The sequence below is a fragment of the Fukomys damarensis genome, unplaced genomic scaffold (genome assembly GCF_012274545.1).
Source record: "Fukomys damarensis isolate Sample0158 unplaced genomic scaffold, DMR_v1.0_HiC HiC_scaffold_23, whole genome shotgun sequence".
Classification (NCBI taxonomy): Eukaryota; Metazoa; Chordata; class Mammalia; order Rodentia; family Bathyergidae; genus Fukomys; species Fukomys damarensis.
Genome location: NW_022900935.1, coordinates 28,901,975 through 28,911,989, shown reverse-complemented (window position 1 = coordinate 28,911,989; position 10,015 = coordinate 28,901,975).

Genomic DNA, 10,015 nt, shown 5'->3' with positions numbered 1-10,015 from the left:
AAAGGGTAAGTTAAAAGGGTAAACAATCATAAGTTGCTACTTATTAAACATCACATCTTAATTTTTTATGATTTGGCTTTTCTACCTGTATGTCCTGTTTAGTTCTTATCACTGCTGAATATCAATCCATCTAGTATCTGTCTACTTTTCCATGGCTATTATGACAGTGTTCACAGAACTGGTTATTCGAATTTAGTTTGGTAAATGTCTGTTCTCCAGCTTATGAATTAGAGAATGTCTCCCACTGAACGTAACATCTTTAAAAGCAAACTACAGTCCACTGTGACTCTAGTATGGCACTACTTTGTGAGTAGGAAATAAATTACTAAATTTTAGTGTATTCTGCTCATTTTCCTCTCATAGACTGTGTATCTTCTATTTCAAAAATCAGGAGGAAAATTAAGCATGAATTTGGTAGAAATATTTTAGTGCCACTGATCTCTCGAAAATTATTTTATTATAATTATAATCGAGGCTTGCATAACTCATAACCCCCACAGAATAAGTCATACCCCTGATGATGAGAGAAATACTGATTCAAAGCACAAGATTACCCCATGAATACAAAAATTTCTAAAACTCTCTTCTCACATATGTTCCTAAACAACACAGTAATCTGACCTCAAATTGTGGCATAGTGTTACAGTTAGTTTCATTTTCATCTCAACAAATGGGAGTCTGAATGAACAATGACAAGTTTGTAGTACAAAACTCTTATTCATTATACAAACTTGGTGTCTGACCTGTATTAATATGGCCAGGTACAAGGCACTTCCAGAGCAATACTTTATGATGACTGAGTAAGAGCTTCAAATATGCCACTTCCCAGATGACCCTTTGATCAGGAACTCACACTGTGAAAACTGAAAGAACTTTGTTATCACAAAAATAGGGGAAATATGGTCAGCTGATCTTGGGAGTGGCAGAAACCTCTTTGACAGCTAAACAAACTAACACAAACCAACCACTCCTTGGATAAGAGATTAAATTTATTCAGAGTCCTGCCCAGGCCTTCAGCAACAAAAATGTGACTCCATAGTACAGACTCATTTAGGAACTGTCCAGTTCATGACTACTTAGATTTGTAGCGAGTCCCCGACTTATGGACTTCTGAGTTGCAAGCTCTCACAAATACTATCACCATTAATAGATGCAAACAATTTAAGGAAGTAGCTCATGTCTGCCAGACGCTGTCACATTGTGCTGCTGTGTGCTTGCTGTACAGTGCATCAGTGCACAGTAGTACAGTACACTGAGGGCTTACTGTATTTTGTGTTTTGTTTGATTTTTCTATGTATTACATTGTATATTTGTCTCAAAAATGTGTAAGACTCACTTTGTTGGATTTAAGATCAAATCCAACTTATGAATGTTCTTCCAGATGCAACTAGTTCATAAGTTGGGACTTACTGTATCGCTTTTTTTCTTTTCCGTTTGCTTGTTTTTTGTTTTTTGGTGTTTTTCTTGGTACGGGGATCAAACTTGGAACCTTGTGCTTGCTAGGCAGGCGGCGGAACCACTGAGCTAAATCCCCGGCCCAGAAGTTTTGTTTTGTTGGTACCGGGGATCAAATTCAGGACCTTGCACTTGTGAGGCAGGCAGTGGAATCACTGAGCTAAATTCCCAGCTCTTTTTCTCTTTTCTTTACTCTCATCTCCACCCCTACCTTTCTGAAATTTTAATGCAAATCAGTAAAAAAAAAACCAAACAAACAAACCAAAAAACCCCATGTTTTTGGTAATGTTTTTGGTTAATTCACAATGAATCATTTGTTCAATAAATAACTTGTTGATTACCTACTGAGTACAAAGTTTTAGACCAGGCCCCTACCCCTAGGAATACAGTGACAAATCAGACCTTTTGTCCTAAGGAGTTGGACTTCTTTCTCCAACTCTGTCAGCTCTGCCTGTGGGGTTCAAAAGGCACTGTTGATATTTTCCATCAGACCCTGGTGGATAAGTGGTTCTCTTAAGAAATAATGAAGTAAACTGGGCGTGGTGGTGCACGCCACCTAGCACTTGGGAGGCTGAGGCAGGAGGATCGCTGTGAGTTTGAGACCAGCCTGGGCTACACAGTGAGTTCCAGGTCAGTCTCAATTACATAGTGAGACCCTGTCTCAATCAAACAAACAAACAAACAAAAAGAAATAATGGAGTAGGAACAAGGACGGTGATATTATAGATAGAAAGAATGACAAATACAAAAAGGTAAATGCAAATACGAAGCATGGTTTGTCAACTGTAAATTAACACTGAAGCAAGCAGAGAATCTGAAAGGGAGAAAATGAAGAGTCATAAGATCACACACATATTAGGGCAAAGGCAGATGGAGAATGCCAAAGCAACAGGCTTGGGCTTTAGCCTAAGAACAGTGGGAGACAGGGAAATGACAGGGACAGATCTTTGTTTTAGACAAAATATTTAGTACTGGCGACTAATTGGAGGGGAAGAGACTTGAAAGTAGGAAAAGAGATTTCTATGGTAGACCAACAAAGAGATAAAAGAGGGAAATTACAGATTATTAACTATTCACACTATTCTTATTGTTCATCACTATGAATAATCTAAAACCAATAGCCCAAATGATTCCCAATTTTGTCTACATACTTCTCTTATGAAGATATGGCATATTTGGATGTTTTTTGGGGGGACAATAGTATTTCTAAAGTATGCTACTCTCTACAAAAGGCCTCCCATGTTTCAGGAATACCAGTAAATAATATCATATATAATAAGCTTTTATATGAAATATAAAACAATGTATTTTTAATAAGTCACATATGTGTAAATACTGAATAGTTTCTCTGGTGTGAGAAACTATAATAGTACATAAGATCCTAATGATATAATTGACAATGTGAAATAGGAAGAAAAGGGCTAAAGGTGTAGGGAAAGTGGGAAGGGTGAGGGAAAGGTAATAAGGGAAAAGAAAAAAATATGAGAAAATGAAAAAATGGAAATAAAGTGTTTGTAAATGGAGAGGGGGTGAAGGGAGGGCAGGGACAAGGGGAAAAAATGAGAACCAAGACCTGTCATGTAAAGGTACAAGATCCCAATGATGAATGTAACTGTACTGTATACCTAAAATGAACCAATAAATTCAATGAGAGAAAATAAAATAAAACAATGTATTTTTAATTTGAGACCAAAGTAGGAAAGCTTTTCAACAGTATCTACCAACTGGATAGATTCATTTGTGGAATATTAAAATTTGATTACATTTATAAAAACAGGCTTCTTACTCCATCAGACGAGATCAGGTGCATTCAGGGTGGTATGGGTATAGATTCTGAATCTATCCTTTACCAGATGTATGTTCTTAGGTAAACCATCCAAACTTCTCTAGTTTGTCATTTTTAAAGAAGCTGTACCTTAGATCTAAGTAGGAAACCGAAGTGACAACATCCAGAAAGGAAAACTGAGAAAGATTTAATGAAGAAAAATCACTAAGGTATGATGACGAACCCTCCGGTTAAGAACAGCAGAGATTCATTACCAGCCCTAAATCTTGAGAACCCAGCATGGAAAAGTTGAAGCTGTAGACTGGATAGGGGCTGTGGCCCCATGTCACTACTGCGAATGAGGCCCCCATGTCACCACTCCCCACTCACTTTCCCAAACTCACTTTTTTCTTCTGCTTCACATGTACTGCTAGTGGTCCCCAGTGCCTGAATTCTTCCAAAAGAAAGAGGGTGTGGAAGCTCATTGATGAAATCTGTAAAGATCAGCCCCAAGGAAACAGAAAGGATTGGAAAAGTATAGAGAGTAAATCTCTCCGGAAAATGGAAGATACCTGGCCCCACACTTAAGAATGGCTGTCTGTTTCTCACACTGAGAATCAAATGAGATAATGTAAACAATACTTAATAAATTGTAAATAAAATACACAAAAGAAGGAAAAAATGGAAACAAAACCTTTGTAAATAGGGAGGGATGAAGTGGTTGGAGGGAAGGAAGGGAAAAAACAAAAACAAGATATATCATGTACAGGTATAAATTCCCATTATGAATGTGATCATAATGTATACTTCAAATGTACCAATAAACTTAATGAATAAAAATGTTAAGATTATTAAAGTAAATATTGTACAAGAAAAAAACAGGAAAGTGCACTGGGCATGGTGGCCCATGCCTATAATCTCAGCCTTCTAGGAAGCTGAGGCAGGAGGATCGCAAGTTCAAGAACAGCCTGAGTAACTCAATGACTTAGTGAGACTCTGTCTTAAAAAAAAAAAAAAAGAGCTGGGGATATAGTTCAATGAGAAGGCCGCAGTACTGAAAAAAAGAAAGGGAGTAGAGGAAGGAGGGAGGGAAAGAAGGAGGGATCACACACACACACACACACACACACACACACACACAGAGAGAGAGAGAGGTGCAGAGAATATGAATAGGTGAGAAAATATTTATGGTATCTTCTAAGGCTGACAGATCTCAAACTTTCAAATCAAAATATTTTTTCTAAACTGGAATCTTTTCTGTCAGGTTAAAATTTCAAATCACAAGGATAAAAATCAAACAGGAAAGGACTTTCTAAGTACCAGATGGTTTGAGTCTTATCTAAGTTAGCAAGGTGGGAGCAACAATGGTCAGGCAGAACTCAGAAGTCAATTTCATTTTCTACTGCAGTTCAGAACCAGTTGTTAAAAACATCAATTCACTTGCCAAAGAAACATTTAACAAGCATTTTCGGAGAAATATGTACTTAGCACATAAGCTAAGCATCTATCTAGTTCACTCCTCTTCCTCAATGACCTCCTTTCATTCCTGGAACACCTCGAGGTGCTGTACCCAAAAGCCACATAGAGGACTTCCTTCTCTTCATCAAATTTCATTCAAATGTGACCATCTCAATGAGACCTACTGTATTCAAGACTGTAATGCCACAAATGAGTAGTAACCTCTTTCTCCTATTCTACTCTTTTTACCAAAACACTTATGTGCTATACAATGCATTCCTCTATTATGGTTATTTTTAATGTCTATCTCCCTTTGCTCCCATGCTGACAAGGACAGTTGAGTTTTACCAACTTAGTGTTCCTGGCCGATACTAGACACTCAAAAAATACTCACTCACTCAATCATCTAGTTAGTTACAGGAAATGGTTTCAGGAGGCTCAATGACATTAGGAAATTTTTGTCAATGTAGACTTTAAAAGTAAAAAGCAAAGATACTTTGGCATTATATTTTAAATCTAACAGCCTCATCTCAATATACTGTAATTTGTTCCAAAGTTTTTACTTGTAGGTGAAAATTCATATAAGTGATGATTAATCCAATGTAAAAGCTCCAAAATGTTATTAAAGAAAACATATGATTAAGTATCAAGCTGGCACTACAGAAAATAAATGTTTGCAATTAACATACCATGGATAACTGCAAACTCTGACATTATACTAATAAAATGTAAAAATTCCTAAAAAAAATTCCTAAAGTAACTGGCAACGCTGCAGCAGCTGAATATCAACACTAGCCACTTTGCCAGTTGTTCAGAGGCTGTGCAAATGAGCACAAATCGGCAGTAACACACATAAATGGATTTAAAAGACAATTTTACACAACGCAAGTTTAGAGGATTTCAAAATTTTCTTAGATAAAACATCACATTGTGATGCATGGGCATGTGGAACAGAGATGAATTTTAAGCTGGTAAGAAGAATAAGCCATAAAGTAGGCAGCTTAAGTACCTCTGAATAAGCGATCACTAGTCTTAGATTTGAGCCAACAAAGGTTGCTTGTGCAGAAAAACTGGGTCCATAAATTCATGGCTTGACTATGTAGAAACTATGCAACAAAAAAAAATTTTTTTTTGCCCCAGAGATTCCTGGAAAGTCAAACTAGATGCTTAAATGACAACTAGATATGAAAGTATCAAAGGGTAAGTGGTTGCCTTCCAGACATTCAAAACTTCTATCTCTATCAACATAAGAGTCAGAAAGATTAGAAGGCCACTGCACCACCAGCTTTTTCTATCAATGAAGGACAAGACTGTTATGGACTTCGACACAGATTAAACTCAGTTTGGATAATGACCTTAGCTCTGCTTCACTTGTAATTAGCATCACACATAAAAAGAGCATGTGTGGGTAGGTGGGTGGGGTGTCACCGTAACAGCAAACTACACTGTTTAAAACCAAATTGAACACTGGCTGTGGTGGCACATGCCTGTAGTCCCAGCACTTGGGAGGCTGAGGCAGGAGGATTGCTCTAACTTTGAGGCCAGCCTGGAGGTACACAGTGAGTTCAAGAACAGCCTGAACTACATAGTGAGACCCTGAGTCAAAAAACCAAAAAGAAAAAAAAAAATCCAAATTGAACTGTTCTTCCAAAACAAGAATTAAAATCTGACCTGTTTCATATGTTACAGTGTGGAGCCATTATGAGAGAACCAACATAGCTCTTTACTAAATACTTGTACTGTGTGTGATATATGACATTGTATTTCTATAATTCACATGAAGAATCTTAGAATGTGATTGTCTTTTGAGAATATAGCCTTTAAAAAGGTAATTAAGGTAAAGTGAGGACACATGAGTGGGCCCCTAACCCAAAAGGGCTGAAGCTCTTAAAGAAGAGATTTAGGACACAGAAGAAAGGCCATGTTAGGGAACACAGAGAATATGGCCATCTACAAGCCAAGAAACGTGGTCTCAGAAAAATTCTGCTGGCATCTTGATCTTCAACTTCTGTTCTCCAGTGAAGGAATGAGTTTGTTGTTTGAGCTCCCCACCTCTGGTATTTGTTAGGCAGCCCTAGCAAGGCTAGTGCATTGATTCCTCAAACAATGAGTGTAATTTTTAAAAGTCAGTTCCAATCACAAATTGTAAGCATCAATGTCAATAGCTGCCTGATTTATGCAATAATATACTACAGTAAGGGAAATTTCCAGATAACTGACATTTGCCTTTTAACAAACCAATATTTTCTAAAACATATTGTACATTATCCCTCTTATAAAAAGTATACCATAACAATTAAAAAATGATAGAAATTTCCAACGAAGTGGGAAAAATCAGCAGTCTAACGAATTATTGCTTCTACTTAAAATTGGAACTGATTTTTCATGTCTTATTTTCATAATTTGTTTACCCCTCATTTCCAGCTAACATTTCTTAAAACTTACAGTGTATCGTCTATCTAGCAAGCCTTCTAATTTGCCAAAGGCTGAGAAACTAAGGAACTAAATATGCTAGAACTAAGAATCAAAAGGCCTGAGGGAGGGTCTGAGGACCTTGTCCATGAGTAAACAAGGTAATATAGTCTTTGTGATATATTTCTGTTTTTCAGAAGTATTTTCTGCCTATGTTTCATGGTAGTTTCATGGTAGTTTCTGCTTATGGTGTCAAGACTTAACATTGAAAAGTTTGTAACTGCTATGTTTAGATAAATGGGATTTTATTTTAAAACATTTTGCTGCTAATAATTGGCTTGCCCTTACTTCAAAGCTTTTCACAGCATCTTTATGGTGAATTGACATTAAAATCCAGTGTTATTTTTTGACTTTCCAAATAAAGATAAATATGAATATCCCAATTTTCATAACTTCAAATTTTACTATCAAAATTTACTACATGTACTGTGCTAAAAGCACTTTATGTATCTCACTCAACTATAAACAGTGCAGAATTTACTAAAAACAAGTGAAGGGATGTAACTAACCATGACTTTTCAGTAATTGTCATTACTAGGTAGATATACTATGCAAATAAACACCGCTACATCAAATAAAACATTTCAATGTCATTTTTAAAGCTACTAATACTGTGTGCAAGTCCCAAATTCATTATAGTTTTGGCACCAGCCAAACATTCTTTTCCATGGGCCACCACTTTGGACACCAACTGGGAAATTTAAAGCACCTTCTAACTTTCCTATGACACAGTATGAATTTATGAAAACGATATGCTATTATATAGAAGGGCCTTTGGAAGTGAATCACTAGATTAGGCATCTCAAAGGCATGTATTTAATAGCTGGATGTTCAGTTTTTTAAAACTTAAAGTTTATTGAGATATAATACACATGCAATCAAATGTACAGTCCTTAAGGGTTCAGTTGAAGAGTTTCGACAAATACATACATCCCTGTAGCCAACACTACAATGAAGATATATAGCATTTGTCAGTCAAGTGTGTGGTGCATACCTGTAATCTCAGGAAGCTGAAGTGGGAGGATCCCAAGTTCAAGGCCAGGCTGGGCTACATAGTAAGTTTAAGACTGGACTGAATTACATAGGAAGGCCATTTCCCAAAAAAACAAAACAAAACAAAACAAAACAAAAAGCAACAATGATACATCATTTTTTGATCACCTCAGCAAGTTCCTTTAAGAACAATTTTCTACCCCAACCACCAAGCATATATAGTAGCAGTGAAGGCCACAGCTACTGTTTGGTTATCAGTAGGAATATTTACAGAGTGTGCACATGGCAGGCACTGTACAGTACATACATGGTGTTTCATTTACTTTTCCTATCAACTTAGTGAGGTTGGTATTATACCCATCCATGGGGAAAAAGAAAACAAAGGAAAAAGACCAAGAAACTATGCAATATCTCGTACCTACTAAGTGAAGGGGTCAAATGTAAATCAAGAATATCTGAATTAGAATCCTTCATGCAAAAATTAGATTCCCTCTATATAAATGCAAAGTTTTCTGTTATCCCAAAACACACACTAAGTAGAGGAATTAGTGTGACCACCGGCTCTCATAACCCCTCCACACACAACTACTTTATTTTAAGGAGCAAGCAAAAGGTTTCCAGGCTCATACTAATGGTAACTAAAGAGAATTACTTACAAGTTCTTCAACTGAAAAACTGCATGTAAATCTCTCCTGTATTTCTAGCAGTGAGGAGAGATGGGAATCATCTACAGAGGTAGGTGGGTCACCTGGCCCTAGAGATTTTGTTAGTGCTTTAAAAAATGAATAGAAGCAATACAACCCATCAACTTGCTACTGATAAGCCACAGTGCCACTGTCCACTGTACCAAAGAACTCAAGCAGAGGTACCCCGAAGCATTGTCATTTTATTAAGGAAGCAGGGAGTCAAACATCTGTATTAAACTTTTCGATTCCTTAGTACATTAATTTTATTCAGTGTTTTAAATTCAACCCACTCAATTTACAAAACATTTCACACAGACTCCTTCCCTTATGAATGAGACTCCATTCACATCTCACTTAAAACATCAAACTTACTCTGAAATGACTGAGGTTAAAACTTGTTCAGTGTCAATTTGCAAGTATAACAAAATTTGAAAACTAGGAGTACAGACACAGGAGGGCAATGAGAGAGACTCTTCAAGGGGCTCAACTGAAGTAAGGAAGCCAGGTAAGGGACACGGACAGGTGCCCAGCGACCCGGAGGGCTCAAGACAAACTGTGTTGTGAAGGTGAGTATTTAATTCTCTAGAGGGAAGAATCACTCAGGAGTGATATCGGCTAGCAGCTTGGGAATCAATATGCGTTACCCCACTTCAAAACTGGGGTTGTTTTCTAGGAAACCTCCCAACCTCGTTTCGCTGTTGTCTCCCTAAGTCCCTTAACACCTGCTGAGAGGGGAAGCTCCCCCGTTTCCCCTTCCCCGCAATTACTCAGACAGACGTTCAAGACTTCATAACGCGTTTACTAAATCTTAAATGTGTGACAATGCCCAGGCCAAAGAGACACAACGATTACAACCCACAAGTGTACCCCAAACCTCCTTTTTCCTCACCTAAACATGAGCACTCATTCAGTGCAACATAAGTGTCCTAGCAGTCTCACCTAGAAATATCCCAAGCCCCACTCCACAGCGGGCTACAATGGGGGAAAAAGCGACGCTGGGCGCCGTCCTCCCTGTGTGACAATTAGCGAGAGTCACACAGACAGAAGGCCCCTCGGGCCCGAAGCCGCCCGGACTTTTTGGCGCCACCAGTTTGTTCGGCCAGGAGAACCGCGAGGGCGGCTCCAAAAGGCGCGGCAGGAGGGGCGCGGGGCCATGGCTTCTCCGCGCGACGGTCGCTGGCGCGGG